Source organism: Sminthopsis crassicaudata, chromosome 6 (assembly GCF_048593235.1).
Source record: "Sminthopsis crassicaudata isolate SCR6 chromosome 6, ASM4859323v1, whole genome shotgun sequence".
Taxonomy (NCBI): Eukaryota; Metazoa; Chordata; class Mammalia; order Dasyuromorphia; family Dasyuridae; genus Sminthopsis; species Sminthopsis crassicaudata.
Window position 1 is genome coordinate 98,772,276 of NC_133622.1, and position 18,514 is coordinate 98,790,789.

The following is an 18,514-nucleotide window of genomic DNA, read 5'->3' on the forward strand; positions in this document are numbered from 1 at the left end:
TTTAGTTCTTTTTGTAAATGTCCAATTTCGTTTTTAAATGAATTATTTTGCTCTATTGAATTTTTTTTCCATTTCCCTAATTTTTTTTTGAGAATTATTTTCTTTTTCCAATTCAGAAATTCTATTTTCTTGAGACTTTTTTATCTTTTCCAATTCAGAAATCCTACTTTCCTGTGATTTTTTAACCTTTTCTAATTCACAAATTTTGTTTCCCTGCATCTCCTGTGAATTCTTTATTTTTTCCAACTCCAATTTCAGGATGTTGTTCCAATTTCAGGACGTTGTTAAATGAATGTTAAATATTATTAATATTATTGTAAAATATTCTTTTCTGTCATCAAAAATTACTTTGTATTTGCTTTTTATATTTTCTAAATTATTATCTATATACATATATGGGGGGTTGTACATGTGTTCTTTACCTCAAGAGAAAACAAATTTCTTTTGGGCACTTGATATTTGCCCAAATTTCCCCCCATTCATTCTCATTATCACCATCAGTTTATCCTGTATTCATCTTGATTGTAAATCCATGTTTTCATATTACCTCTTCCAAGAGTCATGGAGCTCCTTCAGGTCAGAGACTGTCTTTTGCCTTTTTTTGTATTCCCAAATACAAACTATAAATAGAACTTGCTTTGCTATATTTTGTTTGGTTTTGTTTTTATTTTTCATCCTCATCCTTTTATTTCAAATGCAAGAATCTGGTACTTAGTATCAGAACATTAATAAATGCTTATTAATGAACTGAAAATTAAAGGACAAACACAACTAACCACTGCTCTCAATTTTTTGTACTTTTTAAAATGTCTATATACTATACCACCTAGCTTCTATGATTATAAATGATCTGAAGGAATTATCGTGGCTTTATTCTTATCTATTGTGGAAATATTATTTGTTGCATTATACAATGTGTCAGTATAGAAAGCACTTCACTAAGGGGTCAAAAAGATATGAATTGAAATATTATATTTGTTACTTAATTTTTATTTTCCTCAATTTTCTCATCTGTAGAATGGAAATGCTTATAAAAATTACCTATTTTGAGGATGAGATAGTGTGTACAAAATATGTTATAAACCTTAAAGTGCTAACTATATATTGATTTTTTGTTGTTGTTGTTCAATCTTTTCAGTTCTGTCAGACTCTCCATGAACCCAATTGGGATGTTCTTGGAAAAGATACTGGAGTAATTTGCTATTTCCTTCTCAAGTTTATTTTACCCATAAGGAGCAGAGATAAATATAGTTAAGTGACTTACCTATATTCACAAAGTAAGAATGTGTCTAAAACCAGATTTTAATTCTGGAAGATGAGTCTCCCTGGCTTGGGATATATATACTCTCTATACTATACCACCTAACTTAACATATATTATATTCTAATATTACTAATACTGTTCTGGCTGCTATTACTACCTCCCTTATTACTTATATGGACTAGTAGTCCTCAGGTGAGAGGTACAAAAATACATGCCTAAGTCCATATTCAAAGATATTTGTTTTTTATATTTTATTAGTCCAAATGGCATAGATTTTAAGAACACAGTATGACCTGAATACTCAATGAAAAACTGATATGAATTCAGTGGATTAAATGGCCAAAACAAATTAATAATCTGAAAAATCAGTTGACTCATTTTTCATTCCATACACAGCAAAAATCTCCCTATAATACTAGGATCAGTTAATTCTTGGACAACAATAATTATCTTAGACATTAGAACAGTGACTGTGGAAGAAATAGAGAAAGAAAGGAAGGAAGGAAGGAAGGAAGGAAGGAAGGAAGGAAGGAAGGAAGGAAGGAAGGAAGGAAGGAAAGAAGGAAGGAAGGAAGGAAGGAAGAAGGAAAGAAAGGAAGAAAGAAAGAAAGAAAGAAAGAAAGAAAGAAAGAAAGAAAGAAAGAAAGAGAGAGAGAGAGAGAGAAAGAAAGAAAAAAAGAAAGAAAGAAAGAAAGAAAGAAAGAAAGAGAGAGAAAGAAAGAAAAAAAGAAAGAAAGAAAGAAAGAAAGAAAGAAAGAAAGAAAGAAAGAAAGAAAGAAAGAAAGAAAGAAAGAAAGAAAGAAAGAAAGAAAGGAAGGAAGGAAGGAAGGAAGGAAGGAAGGAAGGAAGGAAGGAAGGAAGGAAGGAAGGAAGGAAGGAAGGAAGGAAGGAAGGAAGGAAGGAAGGAAGGAAGGAAGGAAGAAGGAAAGAAAGGAAGGAAGAAAGAAAAAAGAAGGAAAGAAAGGAAGGAAGCGAAGGAAGGAAAGGAAGGAAAGAAGGAAGAAACAACAAAGAAGGAAAAAAGAAAGGAAGGGAAGGAAGGAAAGAAGGAAGGAAGAAAAAAACAAAGAAGGAAAGAAAGGAAGGAAGAAAGAAAAAGGAAGGAAGGAAGAAAAAAAGAAAAAGGAAGGAAGCAAAGGAAGGAAGAAAGGAAGGAAGGAAGGAAGCCAATGTAAGATAATCCTTGTCAAAAAGCCTACCCAGCTGTCTATGGATAAAACAATAGTTAATGAGAAGAAATAAATTTAATGCTACTTTTGAATTTAGAATATCCTGATTTTTATTTATTTATTTATTTATTTATTATTATTATTATTATTTTTACATTGGAAATTATAGCATACAGAGGGCTGGAACTCTGAAAAGGTGTCCTTGAATCTAGGTCAGTATGGTGCTTATAGTTAAGCACCTACTCAATATGAGATAATGGTTCTCTATGGTGATGTAATGGTTGCTCATGCTCATTGTGCTGTAGTGATGTAATTATACTGAAGTATTTAAGGGACTGTCAGACACAGAAGGCTCTCTCAGTAACAGCTCTCAGCCACAGCTCTCAATCACAGACACTAGAGAAGATGTCTTGCCAGATTCTAGATTCCAGACTTCAGACTCCATTTTTGACCAGCCTCATGGTGGCCCTCCTAGGGATTGACCCCCACTTAACATTGTACACCAAGATAAGGTCAAAATGGCTTCATGATCTAGGCATAAAGAATGAGATTATAAATAAAGTAGAAGAACATAGGATAGTTTACCTTTCAGACCTGTGGAGGAGGAAGGAATTTGTGACCAAAGAAGAACTAGAGATCATTATTGATCACAAAATAGAAAATGTTGATTATATCAAATTGAAATTTTTTTTTGTACAAACAAAACTAATGCAGACAAGATTAGTAGGAAAGCAATAAACTGGGAAAACATTTTTGCAATCAAAGATTCTGATAAAGGCCACATTTCCAAATTATATAGAGAATTGACTAATTTTTAAGAAAGCAAGTCATTCTCCAATTGATAAATGGCCAAAGGATATGAACAGACAATTCTCAGATGAAGAAAGTGAAATTGTTTCCAGCAATATAAAAAGGTGCTCCACATCATTATTACTCAGAGAAATGCAAATTAAGACAACTCTGAGATACCACTACACACCTGTTAGATTGTATGGAATGACAGGAAAAAATAATGCTGAATGTTGGAGGGGATGTGGGAAAACTCCAGCACTGATACATTGTTGGTGGAATTGTGAACACATCCAGCCATTCTGGAGAGCGATTTGGAACTATCTCAAAAAATTATCAAATATGTATGCCCTTTGATCCAGCAGTGTTACTCCTGGCTTATATCCTAAAGAGAGCTTAAAGAAAGGAAAGGGACCTGTCTGTGCAAGAATATTTGTGGCAGCCTTCTTTGTAGTGGCCAGAAACTGGAAAGTGAGTGAATGTCCATCAATTGGAGAATGGTTGAGTAAATTGCAGTATATGAATGTTATGGAGTATATCCAGAAGCAATGGACCTTAGTTTATAATCAAACTTAACTACCCAGTGAGACTTAGCATCATCTTTCAGGAGAGGCAAATAATTTTCAATGAAAATCTCTGAAAAGAAAAATAGAACTAAACAGAATATTTAATCTATCAATGCAGGACTCAAGAGAATAATAGAAAGGTAAACAGGGAAAAACATATATTATTTGGGCTAAACTTTTACATTCCTAGAGTGGGAAATGATAGCTTAAATCTTGTCATCTGTCACTGAGGCAGACAGAGGGGGGCATCAAATGGATGGAGAGTGAAGTTGTGAATGGACTCTGATATGATGATAGCAAAGAAAAAGATGTTGAGAGGTGGGAAAAGTTTTGTGCTGAAAAAAAGGGGAAAGGATAAAATGAACAATTTATATCACTTGAAGAGGAGCAAAAAACCTATTACAATTGAGGAAAAGTAGAGAGGAGAATAACCATTATCAAGCTTAATCTCATCACTTGTGGCTCTAAGAGAAAATAACTTTACCATTTACTTGGTTGTAGAAATTTATCTACCCCAATAAAGAAATAGAAAAAGAAAGAGGAAAGAAAATGGAGGGATATAATAGAAATGAGAGTAGAAACACTAGTAAAAGAGGTAAGAGAAGGGGGGGAAGGGGTATTAGAAGATAATGTAGCGGGTGGGGTACTTTAAAAAACACAACTAAGAGAAGTGGGAGGAATGATAGGAGATAAGGGAATACATAAGGTAGGTAAAAATACACTACTAAGTACAATGTAGAAAGAGAATAAAAGTATGTAGAAGAGAGAAAATAGGATGGAACAGAGATGCTAATTATAACTATGAATGTGGATGAAATGAACTTTCCCTTAAAATGGAAGTGAATAGCTGAGTGGATTAAAAAAGAGAACAGTTGTTTACAAAAAAATATATACATTTGACTCAGAGAGACACATATACATATATAAAGGTAAGAAGGTTGGGACAGGATTTATTATGTTTCAGCTGAAGCAAAAACAAACAAACAAGGGTATCAATTCTGTTCTCAAATAAAGTAAAAGTAAAAATAGATTTTATCAAAACAGATAAGGAAAGGAAGTACACCTTATTATTAAAGGTACTGTAAACAATGATATAATCAGGATACTAAATGTATAAGCACTAAGTACTAAAGAAGCCAATTTTTTAGAGAAGATTTTAAGCCAGTTACAGGAAGAAATAGACAGCAAAACAAAAGGAACTTCAACCTTGTTTTCTCATAATCAGAGAAATATAAACACAAAATACATGATAAAGAAGGTATAGAGTTAATAGAATCCTAGAAAACACAACAAAACAAAAACTAATGAAGCCAAAGCAGGACTTTGGAGATTTTTTTTTAATTTTAAATAGCTACATGAATAAAATTGAGAAAGGAAATTAATGTATTGAATATGCAACTAAAAAAAATATAAAGAACAAATTAAAAATCCTAATTAAACACTAAATTTGAAATTGTAAATCTCAAACAAGAGATTAATAAAATTGAATCTAAAAAAAACTGTTGAACTAACAAATAAAACTAAGAGTTGGTTTTATGTAGATACCAACAAAATAGATAGATCTTTGTTTAATTTGATTAGAAAAAAAAAAGAAAAAAAAAAGAAAATCATCAGCATCAAAAATGAATTTACCACTAATGAAAAATAAATTAAAGCAATAATTAAGAACTCTTTTGCCCAGCTGTATGGTAGCAGATCTAGCATTATAACTGAAATTAATTATTTTTTTTTTTTTGTTGTTGTTGTTGTTGAGGCAATTGGGGTTAAGTGACTTGGCCAGGGTCACACAGCTAGGAAGTATTAAGTGTCTGAGGTCAGATTTGAATTCAGATCCTCCTGACTTCAGAACTGGTGTTCTACCCACTGTGCCACCTATCTGCCCCAATTGATGAATATTTAAATATATAATTATTAATTAATTAATTAGTCTCATTTTTGAAAAATAGAAACAATTATTAACAAGCTTCCTAAAAAAAAAATCCTGAAGGCCAGATGAATTCACAAGTGAATTTTACCAAACGTTTAAAGAACAATTTGTTCCAATATTATATAAACTATAGAAACAAAGAAAGTGAGCAAATAAGATGTTCTGCCAAATTAATTCTATGATGCAAATATAGTACTAGTACTTAAATGAGGAAGAGCCAAAACAGAGAAAGAACATTACAGATTAATCTCCCTAATGAATACTGAAGCAAAAAATGTAAATAAAATATTAGCAAAAATACTGCAGCAATTTATCAGCAGGATTATATACACTATTACCAAATGGGGTTTATATGAGGAATGCAGGGTTCGTTCAATATCAGGAAAACTATTACCATAATTAATCATATCACTAAATATCAACAGAAATCATATGATACTCTAAATAGATGCAGAAAAAGCTTTTGACATTAAAAACATTGAGGAACATAGGAATAAAGAGAGCTTTTCTTACAATAATAAGAAGTATCTATCTAAAATCAATAGCAAGAATTGTTTATTAAGGGAGATGAGCTAGACTCTTCAGCTTCTTTGCAGCGTGATATACTTAGTGATAATATACTTAGAGAATCCTACAAATCCCTCCAAAACCTTCTGATAACAATTACTATCTAACAGGTGAAAGATGCAGGATGTAAAATAAACACACACACAAATCATCAGCATTTCTGTATATCACTGACAAAGCTCATCAACAAGAGATTTGAATGAGAAATTCCATTTAAAATTACTGTAGACAGCTTAAACTACTTGGTGGGGGGGTCCTATCTGCCAAGGTAAACCCAATAACTCTATGAACACAATTACAAAACACTTTTCACACAAATAAATTCAGATAGCAACAGTTGGAAAATATTGCTCATGGCAAAGCTAAAACAATAAAAATGACAATTCTGCCTAACTTGGTCTATTTGTTAAGTTCCATACCAAACTGCCAAAACATTGTTTTATAGAACTAGAAAAAAATAATAATAGAATGAAATTTTCCCCTCCTTTTCCTCCACCCCTCACATAAATGACAACTAATCCAATATCTTAAACATGTACAATTTTTCTATACACAGTTCCACAATTATCATGATCTCTTTAGGATACAAGGCCAGTAGAAACACTTTTGGATCAAAGAATATTTACAGTATTACACCCATTTGGACATAGTTCTAAATTTCTCTCCAAAATGGTTGAATTAGTGCACAACTCCACCAGTAGTGTATTAGTGTCTCAGTTTTTCCATATCCCTTCCAACATTTGTTATTATTTTTTTCTTTCATCTTAGCTAATCTGAGAGGTGTGTAGTGAAATCTCAAGAGTTGTATTAACTTGCATTTGTCTGATCAATAGTGATTTAGAGGAAAAGGCCTCATTTCTAAAATATATAGAATTGTGTGAAATTTGTAAGAAAACATATCATTTCCATAATGATAAATAGTCTAAGGGGGGATATATAAATAAACAATTTTCATGTGACAAAATTAAAACCATCTTTCTCATATGAAAAAATGCTCTAAATTAGAGAAATGAAAATTAAAACACATCTGAGGTACCATCTCAAACCCCTCAGATTGTATAAGGTTACAGGAAATAACAATAATAAATATTGAAAAGGTTGTGGGAAACTTGGACATTAATGTATTGTTGGAATGTTGTGAAATAATCCAACTATAATAGAGAGAAATTTGGATCTATGTCTAAACGACTATAATACTGTGTATACCCTTTGACCCAGAAGTGCCATTACTAGGTCACTATCCAAAGGTAATCAAAAAGGAAGGGAAAGGATCCACATGTGCAAAAATGTTTTTAGTAGCTCTTTTTTGTAGTAGCAAAAATTTTAAAATGAGTAGATCCACCTCAATTGGGGAACGACTGAATAAATTCTTATATATGAAGGTAATGGAATATTATTCTTCTATAAAAATGATGAACTACTTGATTTTAGAAAGATCTGAAAACATTTACACAAATTGATGCTGAAGGAAACAAACAGAACCAGGAATACATTGTACACAATAACAGCAAGAATGTGCAATGACCAACTGTGAAATACTTGGTTCTTCTCAGTGCTTCAGTACTACAAAGCAATTCCAATAAACTTTGGGCAGAAAATTCCTTCTGCATCCAGAAAAAGAGCTATGGAGATTGAATATATAACAACATATGCTATGTTTAATTCTTTTTTTTGTCTTTTTTTTTTCACATCATTATTTCTTTTTGCTCTGATTTTTATCTCCCAACATGATTCATGAAACAATGCATATTAAAAATAAATAAATTAAAAACTCTATTAAATACCAAATTTAAAACTATGATAAATAAAAAGAGATATGAATAAAATGAAAAAAATATTAAACTAATAATAAATATGAATTTGGTTTGTGAAATAAAAACAAAAAATCATAAAATTTTAGTTAATTTGAGTAGAAAAAGGAAAGAAGAAAACCAAATTACCAGTGTCATAAATGAAGAGTGCATTTACCAACAATGAAAATGAAAATAAACAATAATCAGGAAATATTTTGTCCAATTTTATATTAAGAAATTTGATATGCTAAGTGAAATGAATGCTTACAAAAAAGGTAGATTGCCCAGATTGATAAAGGAGAAACTGAATCACTAACCTTTTCAGGATAGCGACATGAAAAAGGAGTAAAGCTAGGAAGCTACTTGACCTTTCCCAATTTCCCTAGAAAATGACATGAAGTCAAGCCTTTAAACATAGTTTGACAAAACAAAACCCTTCTCCATATCAAGAGAGATTGGAAGGACTTCAGGAAAGGTTAGTCTCACTAGCATGAAATGGGTGTTCAGAACAGCTCAGATGAAGACTGGGAAAACCAGTGAGAGGGTCTTAAACAGCAGATCAACAACCTAAGACCCCCTGGTCCTGGATCAATAGTGGAGCAGATTAGTGGGTCAGGCTAAAGTCCCAGCTCTGAAGGCAAATTCTAGGAAACTAGGCTGTTTACTTAGAGAATTCTAGAAATCATCCCTAGAAAGAGTAGATAAAGCTAGCCCCTATTGTAAACAAAACACCAAACACAAGGGATCTTTGTTCTCAAAGCCAAGACTCAGAGATTCACAGGAAACTTGGGACAGCACCTCCCATGGCCCAAGGAACAGACCTTATCTATAATAATACAAAAAAAAAAAAAGGAATAAAGAAAAGGAAATGAACAAGAAACAGAAAAGAACCTTGACCTTATGGTCAAATATAGTAGCTTTTAATAAAGCTATTATAGTGAATAGAGAATACCAAAACAGCAACTCAGATGAAGAAAAAAAAATTCCACAGAGGAAGTTTCAAATTATGTTATGAACTGGTCTCAAGGCCAAAGAGAATTCTGGGAAGTACACATAAAAAATTATAAAGGACAAATAAGAGAAGTAAAAGAAACAAAATGAGAAAATAAATGAGAGGTATTTAAGAGAGAATCAACAGCTTGGAAAAGGAAGACAAATCCTTAAAATATACAATTGGCAAAATGCAAAAAAAAAAAAAAAAATCCACTGAAGAAAAGAGTACCTTCAAAAGTAGAATTAACCAAATGGACAAAAAGAGATGCAAAAGATAATTAAAAAAATAACACATTAAAAATTAGAATAGGACAAATGAAAGCTAATGATAATTTTGAGATATCTGGAACTAGTCAAACAAAGTAAAAAGAATGGAAAAACATAAGAAAATGTAAAATATCTTAGTGAAAACAAACAAACAAATAAAACAAAACAAAACAAACAAACAAACAAACAAATCCAGCCAAAATGGAAAATAGATCCAGGAGATAAAATTTTAAAATTATTAGTATACTTGAAAGTCATGCCCAAGAAAGAGCCTGGAAAATATTCTTCAACAAATCATCAAGTAAAACTATCCTGATATACTTAGAAACAGAAGGGGAAGAAGTCATTGTTCACCTCCAGAAAGAGATCCCACAGGAAAAACCCCAAGAAACATTGTTGCAAAACTCCAGAACCATAATCTCAAGAACAAAAAATACTGTAAACTGTCAGAAAAAACTAATTAAATTATCAAAGAGCAACAGTAGGAGACTTCCAGCCAAGATGGTGGAGAGGATGCACACATCTGCTTAGCCTCTGCATTTTCTCTCACAATTTATTTCATGACAAGCATTGGAATTAGTGTTGACCAGAAAAACAAACAAACAAACAAACAAACAAACAAAACCACAAATAATTACCATCAGAAGACATCCTTGAAATTCACCAGAAAAGGTCTGTTTTTGCTCAGGGCAGGGATGAACATATCAGGCGCAGGCTGAGGGCCAGCAGGGAGAGCTTGGCAGGCAACTCACACTGAGCAGACTGGAGGAAGAAGGGGTGCTATCTCTGCCGTTTCTGCAAAATGACCTTTACCACAGTATGGATATTTTATCTTAGCAGCAAGCCAGGATCAGCAGAGAAACTGTAAAGACAGGAGGTAAAAACTATAACTCTGAAAAGCTATCCTCTCTAGGGACCTGGTCACCCCCACCCAGAGTATCTCAGAGCATTCTTACAGCCTCAGAGTCTTAGACGGCAGACACTGCGCAGCCATTGTTCTCCTGCTATTGCCTGCTGTCCCCTGAAGTCTATAGAGGAAGCCCGGTAATACCATCAAGCCCCCCCTGACCCGCCCCCCCCAAAAAAAAACAGACTGCATTTGTTTTTTCTTGTTATTTTTTTTCTTTGATTCTTCTCTGACAAAATGAGCAAAAAATTAAAAAGGGACTCTAACCATTCATAGCTTCTATATGGAGAGAGAGCAGACTTTTAACCCTGAGGAGACTAAAAACAGACTGTCTCCAGATGAATTCACAAAGGGAGATATGATCTGCTCCTCAATACACAAAACTCTCATAGAAGAAATCATAAAGGCTCTCACAAGAGAGCTAGAAGAAAAATGGGAAAAGGTAAGGGAAACTTGGCAAGAGACTCTAAAGATTATTTAAGCATTGGAATTAGTGCTTGACCAGAAAAACAAACAAACAAACAAACAAACAAAACCACAAATAATTACCAACAGAAGACATCCTTGAAATTCACCAGAAAAGGTCTGTTTTTGCTCAGGGCAGGGATGAAAAGATCATTTAAAGATAGAGTGGATAAAGAAATCAAATACTTGAGAAATAAAATTGGTGAGTTGGAAAAATAAAATAGCTCTCTAAAAAATAAAATTGGCAAAAATGGGGAAAAAATCCATAGAAGAAAACAACTCACTTAAAAACTCATTTGGACAATTAGACAAAGATATTAAAAAGTGAGTGAAGAAAATACTTCATTGAAAATCAGAATTGAACAAATAGAATTGAATTCAGTCAAGCAAAACAAAAAAAAAAAAAAAAAAATTAAACAAATACCCTCTTGGGAAAACAGCAGACCTGGAAAATAGATCCAGGAGAAACAATCTGAAAATAATTGGACTCCTGAAAAATATGATGAAAAAAAGAGCCTGGACACCATTTTCCAGGAAATTATCAAAGAGAACTGCCAATAGTTTTAGAAACAGAGGGTAAAATAAAGATTGAAAGAATTTATCGATCACCTACTGAAAGGGACCCTAAAATCAAAACACCAAGAAGTCACCAAATTCCAGAACCATCAGATGTAGGAAAAAATAATGCAAGCTGCTAGAAAAAAATCAATTCAAATATGGAGGAGCTACAATAAGGATTACCCAGGATCTAGCAGCGTCCACATTAAAGCATAGAAGGGCCTGGAATTTGATATTCTGAAAGGCTAAGGAACTTGGTATGCAGCCAAGAATAACTTACCCAGCAAAAATGAGCATCTTTTTTTCCAGGGAAGAAGATGGACATTCAACGAAACAAGTGAATTCCATCTATTCTTTTTTTTTTTTTTTTTTTTTTTTTTGATGCTGGGGTTAAGTGACTTGCCCAGAGTAACACATCTAGGAAGTGTTAAGTGTCTGAGATCAGATTTGAACTTGGGTCCTCCTGAGTTCAAGGCTAGTGCTCTATCTATTGTGCCACCTAGCTGCCCCCAATTCCATCTATTCTTGATGAAAAATGCAAATCTAAACAAAAAGTTTGATCTCCAAATATAGCATTCAAGAGATTCCTAAAAAAGTAAAAAGAAATCTTGAGAACTATATTTCTGCCATAAACATATATAAATAATACATGTATAATTTGTTCTAGAAAGTAGAGGTAGAAAGGAAATTGTACCAGAAAAAAAGGGTTAAATAGTGGTACTACATCTCATGAAGAGACAAAGGTAACCTAGTGTATCTGAGAGAAAGAATGGAGAAGGATGAACATAGTGGGTATCATAATCTCATTAGAATTGGCTTAAAGAGAAAATTATAGACATATTCGATTTATGGTAAAACTCCTTCTTCTTCATTGAAAACTGGGAGGGGAAAAGTGAAAAAGAAAGGAGTAAGCTAAGTGTAAGGGAATACAAAAATTATGAGGAAGAGGGGAAAAATAGGGGGAGGAAATATAAGGTGGGGGAGGGATACTGAAAAAGGAGGGCTGTGAGAAGCAAGAGATGCTCACAAGTTTAATACTGGAGAGGGAGATAAGGGTGAAGGAAAGGAGAAAAGCATCAGCAGGGGTTAACAAGATGGCAAGTAATACTGAATGCATAATTTTAACCATAAATGTGAATAGGGGAAAGAGGAAATGGTTAGCAGACTGGATTAAAAGCCAGAATCCCACAATATGTTGTTTACAGGAAACACACCTGAAACAGGGTGATGTTACATATAAAATAAAGGTAAAAGGTTGGAGTAGAATCTACTATGCTTCGGATGAAGCCAAAAATAATAGGGGTAGCCATCCCCATTTCAGATAAGATCAGAAGCAAAAGCAAAAATTGATCTAATTAAAAGAGATAAGGAAGGGTACTATATCTTGCTAAAGGGTAGCATAGCTAATGAAGCAATATCAATATTAAACATATATGCACAGAGCTGCAAGAAGAAATAGACAGCAAAACTATAGGAAGATCTCAACCTTGCACTCTCAGAATTAGATAAATCAAATAACAAAATAAATAAGAAAGAAATCAAAGAGGTAAATAGAATACTAGGAAAATTAAATATGATAGATCTTTGGAGAAAACTAAGTGGAGACAGAAAGAAGTACACTTTTTTTTCTCAGCAATTCATGGAACCTCTATAAAAATTCATCACATATTAGGACATAAAAACAACAAACTCAAATGCAGTAAGGCAAAAATAGTAAATGTATCCTTTTCAGACCATGATGCAATGAAAATTAGATTCAATAATAAGGCAGAGGAAAATAGACCAAAAAATAATTTGAACCTAAATAATCTCATACTAAAGAATGATTGGGTGAAAAAGCAAATCATTGACATAATTAATAACTTCACCCAAGAAAATGACAATAATGAGACATCATACCAAAATGTGTGGCATATAGCCAAAGTAGTAATAAGGGGAAATTTTATATCTCTAGAGGCCTACTTGCATAAAAACGAGAAAGAGAAGGTCAATGAATTTGGCTTGTAACTAAAAATGCTAGAAAAGGAACAAATAAAAACCCCCAAACAAACACGAAACTTGAAATTCTAAAAATAAAAGGAGTGATTAATAAAATTGAAAGTAAAAAAAAAAAAAAAGAACAACTATTGAATTAATTAATAAAACTAAGAGTTGGTTCAATGAAAAAACCAACAAAATAGATAAACCCTTAGTAAAGCTGATTAAAAAAAGGAAAGAGGAAAATCAAATTGTTAGTCTTAAAAATGAAAAGGGAGAACTCACCACCAATGAAGAGGAAATTAGAACAATAATTAGAAGTTACTTTGCCCAACTTTATGCCAATAAATTCAACAACTTAAATGAAATGGAAGAATACCTTCAAAAATATAGCTTCCCAGATTAACAGAGGAAAAAGTAAATTGTTTAAACAGTTCCATGTTAGAAAAAGAAATAGAACGAGCTATTAACCAACTCCCTAAGAAAAAATCCCCAGGAACAGATGGATTTACATGTGAATTCTACCAAACATTTAAAGAACAATTAACTCCAATGTTAGAGAAACTATTTGAAAAAATAGGGATTTAAGGAGTCCTACCAAATTCCTTTTATGACACAGACATGGTACTGATACTTAAACCAGGTAGGTTACAAACAGAGAAGGAAAATTATATACCAGTCTCCCTAATGAATATTGATGCTAAAATCTTAAATAAAATATTAGCAAAACAATTATAGAAAATCATTCCCAAAATAATACACTATGACCAAGTAAGATCCAAGGGCTGCTTCAATATTAGGTAAACTATTAGCATAATCAACTATATCAATAACCAAATTAATAAAAAACATATGATCATCTCAATAGATGCAGAAAAAGCATTTAATAAAATCCAACATCCATTCCTAATAATATTTGAGAGTATAGGAATAAATGGATTATTCCTTAAAATAGTCAGGAGCATATATTTAAAACCATCAGTAAGCATCATATATAATGGGAATAAATTGGAACCTTTCCCAGTAAGATCAGGAGTGAAACAAGGCTGCCCACTGTCACCATTACTATTCAATATTTTATTAGAAATGCTAGCCTCGGCAATAAGAGTCAAGAAAGAGATTAAAGAAATTAGAGTAGAGTATGAGGAAACCAACCAACCAAACAAACAAACAAAAATAAGAGCAAAAAGTTAAGAAACTATCATTACAGCAAGAACGATGGAGATTGGTTAGTGGGACTTCCGGCCAAGATGGCGGCGTGGAGGCAGACAGCTGCTTGACCTCCTCATTTTCTCTCAGAACTTACTTCATGACAAGCCTCTGACTTAATGCTTGATCCAGAAAGAAATCCACAAATTATCACCAAGAGAAGACATCCTTGAAAGTCGCCAGAAAGGGTCTGTGTTTGCTCGGGGGAGGGTCAATCAGACTGGGCGCAGGCTGAGGGCAGACAGCCAGAGCAAGACGGGCAGCTCACACAGTTCAGACAGAGGGGGAGGGGTGTGATCTCTGCCGTTTCTGTGAAAGGGCTTTTGCCCCAGTGTGGATGCTCCGTCTTGGCAGCAAGCCAGGAGCGGTGGAGAGGGTGTAAACACCGGAGGTGAAGATTGGGGCCCCAGAAAGCCAGTGTCTCTCGGAGCCCGGCCACCCCCAACCCCCACCTGGACTGACTCGGTGCGTTCTCGGAGCCTCAGAGCGCAGACTCAGTACAGTCATCGCTGTTCTGTTGGTGCCTCTCTGCTGCCCTACCCCAGTCTGTAGAGGAAGCCCATTAACACCATCCAGCCCCATCCCCCCAAAAACAGACCAATTGTTTCTCTTGTTAGTTTGTTTTCTTTGATTTCTACTCTGACAAAATGAACAAAAAATTCAAAAGGGCTCTAGCCATTGACAGCTTCTGTGTGGAGAGGGAGCAGACTTCAAATGCTGAGGAGACTAGGAACAGACTGTCCCCAGATGTATCCCCTGGGAGGGATATAGGCTGCTCCTCAATGCAGAGGAGCCTCATGGAGGAAATCAAGAAGGCTCTCACAGGAGAGCTGGAAGAGAAATAGGAAAAGGAAAGGGAAGCTTGGCAAGAGAGCCTGGAGAAGTCATCCCATGCATTCAAAGACAGAGTGGATAAAGAAATCAAATCATTGAGAAACAAGATTAGTGAGCTGGAAAAGGTAAACAACTCCAAGGAAAACAGGATTAGTGAGCTGGAAAAAGAAATCAGCTCTCTAAAAAATAAAATGGATAAAATGGAAAAAAATTCCATAGAAGATAGAAACTCAATTGGACAATTACAAAGAGATATAAAAAAAGTGAGTGAAGAAAATACATCATTGAAAATTAGACTGGAACAAGTAGAAATGAATGACTCAAGGAGAAACCAAGAGGGAGTCAAGTAAAACCAGAGAAATGAAACAATTGAAAAGACTGTCAAGTACCTTACCAGAAAGACAACAGACCTGGAAAACAGATCCAGGAGAGACAATTTGAGAATAATCGGACTCCCTGAAAAATGGGAGGAAAAAAAAGAGCTTGGACACCATTTTCGAGGAAATTATCAAAGAGAACTGCCCAGACGTTTGGAAACAGAGGGTAAAATAGACATTGAAAAAATTCATCGATCACCTACTGAAAGGGACCCTAAAATCAAAACGCCAAGAAATATAGTGGCCAAGTTCAAGAACCATCAGACAAAGGAAAAGATATTGGAAGCTGCTAGAAAAAAACAATTCAGATATGGAGGATCCACAATAAGGATAACCCAGGATCTAGCAGCGTCCACATTAAAAGAACGCAGAGCCTGGAACATGATATTCCGAAAGGCTAAGGAACTTGGTATGCAGCCAAGAATAACTTACCCAGCAAGAATGAGCATCGTTTTCCAGGGAAGAAGATGGACATTTAACGAAATAAATGAATTCCATCTATTTTTGATGAAAAAACCAGACCTACATAAAAGGTTTGATCTTCAAATACAGAACTCAAGATATTTCTAAAAAGGTAAAAAGAAATCTTGAGAACTATACTTCTGTCAAAAAAATATGTAAAGAACATATGTACAATTTGTCTTAGAAACTAGAGGTGGAAAGGAGATTATATCATAAAAAAGTGTAAAGTGGTGGTACTACATCTCATGAAGAGGCAAAGGTAACCTATTATATCTGAGAGAAAGAAAGGAGGGAGATGAACATAGCGTGTATCAATAGACATATTCGATTTATGGTGAAACTTCTTCCACTTCATTGAAAAGTGAAAGGGAAGGAGTAAGCTAAGGGGAAGGGAATACAGTAATTTCGAGGAAAAGGGGTAAAATAGGGGAGGATCTTTAAGGTGGGGGAGGGATCCTAAAAAGGGAGGGCTGTGAAAAGCAAGTGGTGTTCACCAGTTTAATACTGGATAGGAGGGTAAAAGGGAAGGAAAGGGGAAAAGCATAAGCAGGGGTTAATAGGATGGCAAGCAATATAGAATTAGTCCTTCTAACCATAAATGTGAATGGGGCAAACTGCCTCATAAAGAGGAAGCAGTTAGCAGACTGGATTAAAAGTCAGAATCCTACTATATGTTGTTTACAGGAAACACACCTGAAACAGGATGAGACATTCAAACTAAAAGTAAAACGGTGGAGCAGAATCTATTATGCTTCAGGCAAAACCAAAAAAGCAGGAGTAGCCATCCTCATCTCAGATCAAGCAAAAACAAAAATTGATCTAATTAAAAGAGATAAGGAAGGGCATTATATCTTGCTAAAGGGAAGCATCAATAATGAAGCAGTATCAATATTAAACATGTATGCACCAAGTGGTGCAGCATCTAAATTCTTAAAAGAGAAATTAAGAGAGCTGCAAGAGGAAATAGATAGCAAAACTATAATAGCGGGAGATCTCAACCTTGCACTCTCAGAATTAGATAAATCAAACCACAAAATAAATAAGAAAGAAGTCAAAGAGGTAAATAGAATACTAGAAAAGTTTGATATGATAGATCTTTGGCGAAAGCTAAATGGAGACAGAAAGGAATATACTTTCTTCTCAGCAGTTCATGGAACCTATACAAAAACTGATCATATACTAGGGCATAAAAACCTCAAAATCAAATTCAGTAAGGCAGAAATAGTAAATGCATCCTTTTCAGACCATAATGCAATCAAAATAACATTTAATAAAAAGCCAGGGGAAAATAGACCAAAAAATAATTGGAAACTAAATAATCTTATACTAAAGAATGATTGGGTAAAACAGCAAATCATAGACATAATTAATAACTTCACCCAAGAAAATGACAATAATGAGACATCATACCAAAATGTGTGGGATACAGCCAAAGCAGTAATTAGGGGAAGTTTTATATCTCTACAGGCCTACTTGCATAAAATAGAGAAAGAGAGGGCCAACGAATTGGGCTTACAACTAAAATTGCTAGAAAAGGAACAAATTAAAAACCCCCAGACAAACACAAAACTTGAAATTCAAAAAAAAAAAGGTGAGATTAATAAAATTGAAAGTAAAAAAAACTATTGAATTAATTAATAAAACTAAGAGTTGGTTTTATGAAAAAACCAACAAAATAGACAAACCCTTAGTAAACCTGATTAAAAAAAGGAAAGAGAAAAAGCAAATTGATAGTCTTGAAAATGAAAAGGGTGAACTCACCACTAATGAAGAGGAAATTAGAACAATAGTTAGGAGCTACTTTGCTCAACTTTATGCTGATAAATTCGATAACTTAAATGAAATGGAAGAATACCTTCAAAAATATAGCTTGCCCAGATTAACAGAGGAAGAAGTAAGTAGTCTAAATAGTCCCATCTCAGAAAAAGAAATAGACCAAGCTATTAACGAACTTCCTAAGAAAAAGTCCCCAGGACCAGATGGATTTACAGGTGAATTCTACCAAACATTTAAAGAACAACTAACTCCAATGCTATGTAAACTATTTGAAAAAATAGGGATTGAAGGAGTCTTACCAAATTCCTTCTATGACACAGACATGGTACTGATACCTAAACCAGGTAGATCGAAAACTGAGAAAGAAAACTATAGACCAATTTCCTTAATGAATATTGATGCTAAAATCTTAAATAAGATATTAGCAAATAGACTTCAGAAAATCATCCCCAGGATAATACATTATGACCAAGTGGGATTTATACCAGGAATGCAAGGCTGGTTTAATATTAGGAAAACTATTAGAATAATTGACCATATTAATAAAAAAATTAATAAAAACCATATGATCATCTCAATAGATGCAGAAAAGGCATTTGATAAAATCCAACATC